This window comes from Clarias gariepinus, chromosome 2, assembly GCF_024256425.1.
Source record: "Clarias gariepinus isolate MV-2021 ecotype Netherlands chromosome 2, CGAR_prim_01v2, whole genome shotgun sequence".
NCBI classification, from domain to species: Eukaryota; Metazoa; Chordata; class Actinopteri; order Siluriformes; family Clariidae; genus Clarias; species Clarias gariepinus.
The window spans coordinates 2,728,654-2,731,695 of NC_071101.1; the positions used below are offsets into that span (position 1 = coordinate 2,728,654).

At 34.7% G+C, this 3,042-nt stretch overlaps 1 long non-coding RNA gene across 1 annotated transcript; it reads left to right on the plus strand.

Annotated features, from left to right (window-relative positions):
* Positions 1-1,743: 1,743 nt before the first annotated feature.
* On the plus strand, positions 1,744-2,520 carry LOC128545497 (uncharacterized). The gene is made up of 3 exons (XR_008365867.1): positions 1,744-1,810; positions 1,982-2,038; positions 2,417-2,520. It is a non-coding gene; the product is annotated as an uncharacterized LOC128545497 (long non-coding RNA).
* Positions 2,521-3,042: the final 522 nt, after the last annotated feature.

The following is a 3,042-nucleotide window of genomic DNA, read 5'->3' on the forward strand; positions in this document are numbered from 1 at the left end:
ATTGTCATGAAATTGCAGGTTTTTAGTAAACACAGTTGTGCTGATTACTGTTTTGCATTTCTCAGCTGTTAAAGACAGAAACAAAATTCATGTTTATGAGTCCATAGAAGATGTTAGACCAACTGGTGAGTGAAATAGTTTATTTTTTACATATAGATTTATATATTTACACTCATGTTAAATCATCTGAAGGATACATTTCTAGAATGTTATATATTTTATTTAAACCTTTATTTATTATCTGTTTTAAACAATGTTTCTGAATATAATTGGGCCATGTTTACAGCTCTAGTTTCATTCTATATTTTTATGGTCATTTCATCCTTTATGACCTTAACAAAGCAGGTTTCTGAAAGTATTTGTTTATTATACATACTGTATATTTTGTTAAGATTTTAATTGGTTAAATAGGAACTTGAGTAAAGTTGTTTTTAAAAGTAAATGAAAATTTAAAAGAAAAATAAATATAAAAAAATAGGCAAATAAAATAAAAGTGATAGGCTGCATGGTGGCTTACTGGTTATCACGGTCACGTCATACCTTTAGGATTTGAGGTTTTAATCTTACCTTTGGTCTGTGTAATGGAGTGTTCATTGTTTTATGTTTGTTTTGGGGGGTTCCTCCAAACACTCTGGTTTTCTCCCACAGTCCAAAAACATGTTGTAGGGTTATCATTTAAAATTTTTGCATAGTGTATGCTTGTGACTGTGAGCTTTTGCCTTAAGAAGGGTTGGCACCTTATCCAGCTAGTCCCCTGCATGTGCCCCCTAAAATAGGCTCCAGACCTCATGCTTCTCTGCATAGTATGGGCAGTATGGAAAATGGATAGATGGAATGGAAGGAACTGAATTAATGGTTGTTCTTTTATTTTTCTAATAAAGTGAAGAGAATGATGGGTAAGTAGGAGGTCTGCAATGTGAGTCTATGAAGGCAGGGAGAGAAAAAGCTGTGAGTGTGGCCACACTCTGCTGGCTTCTACCATTTAGGTCCATTTAGAACAAGAGCTGCAAAAATATCTTGTTGTCAACATGGGGAGTGAGCTTCAGTAGGAGACACTGGTTTTGAAATCCGGGCCCCTTGAGCCTGTGTTATAGAGCTGGCCTTGGTCCTGAAAAAGTGCTGAGCAAGGAGCAGCAGAATGTGTGAGAGTCCTGGCTATATATTATATACAGTACATGTATGCCATAGTAATCTAGTATCTCAGCTGGTCATAATATTGGCTTCTTCATCTATGATGGAAAAGGCTGCTCTCTAGGCTTCCCCAATAAGTAGAGAAATGAGCGCAAAAAAAAAAAAAAAACTCAATATCATCATGGGGAGTGAGCTTCAATAGCAGACACTGGTTTGGCAACCCTGCCCCATGGATCTATGTCATTGAGCTGTCCATGGTGCTGAAGAAGAGCCGTCTGTACCTTCCTGTCCTGAGTGATTAGCAGCAGAATGTTTGGGTGTTTGGGTATACTAGCTGTAAGTCTGCCATCTCACTACCCTCCTAAGCTCCAAGCTTCAGTAACAGACACTGGTTTTGCAACCTGTCCTGCTTGCACTGGCTATGGTGCTGAAAAGGTGCTGTCTATACTATTTCTGTCACAATATATTCTGGCTGTATACTTGCTGTCCCAAGGAAAAAAAATGCCCATGTAAATTAATAAAAAATCTCTTAAATGTTTGTGATTTAATTATTATTATTATTATTATTATTATTATTATTATTATTATTAATAAATGTTTGTTTGTTGGTTTACAGCAAAGGAAAGTCAGTATGAAGCAATTTACTTTCTGGCAGAAGATCCAGCTAAAAGCAATCAGAGTAAAATCATACACAATCCATTTTGACTTTAATAATTAAATACTGTGTGTGTGTGTGTGTGTGTGTGTGTGTGTGTGTGTGTGTGTGTGTGTGTGTGCGTGTGTGTGTGGAAATTTTAAATTGTAAATCTCTGGTGTTCTAAATGTTGCCATAAATATTATTACCATACAGGGAAAAAGACACACTGAACCTTCATCATCATCAAAGACACAGGTCCTGAAAAATCAGGTAAACATTATCTCACTTATACACTCTGCCCATGTATATTAAATCCCTCCTGTTTCAAGTGTCATTTCACATACAGTATTCCATGTTGTGTAAAACATACCCAATTTATAGCTGTTTTTAAATTCACCCCAATTTATCAAACATTCCCTTATGTATGATAAAATAAAAAAAAAGAACAAGGGGAGTAAAATAAAAAAATGAAAGAAAGGGCAAAACAATGCTGCATTCACAGTGTACAAATGGTACCACATAGGCTTTTAAAATTACACACAGTTTATCTTTGGCTTAGGAATAAATTGTTGTTGGTGATTGAATGGTTGTTAATAATTGATTAATGATGAATACACATTTTGAGTATGTTTTCGCTCTTTCCTCCAGGACAAGTCAGTGTACTGCACAATACAGAATGTATTAGTTTCATCAACTAACTGCAAACCCCAGCACAGCCAACACCTATTCATCCCGAAGTATTCTTATTAAATATACAACACTTTCCTCTGTTCTCAGTGTACTATGAGAGTTAATCAGGAACATTTCTCACTTGATCTTTCAATAATATCAATTGATTCATTATTCTATTGAAAATAATAATTTTATAACATGATATATGAACAGTTTGACAGCAAAATGTGATACACACCATATTGCAACACACACTGTGTTTGAAAATCTGGTTCATCTGGTTTAATGTCTGGTTTTGTCAGCTACTCTGGTTTTGTCAGCTACTCCTGTTTTTTTTATTATGATTTCTAAACTATGATATAACAAGACCTTATATGGCACACTGTACTGTGATTATCTGCTGTCGAAGACCACAGAAGAGCAACTAAAACTGGTAGAGGACAAAGCTGATGATACTGTAACCTCTATTGTTTATATTTTACTTATGAGCTTCAACAATCTAAATGTACAATTTACAATTTAATTAAATGCTAATTAATGTTTTTGTGCAACTAATCCCAAAACTTTTTTTCTTTGATCCAATCAATGCATGAATTTGCTAT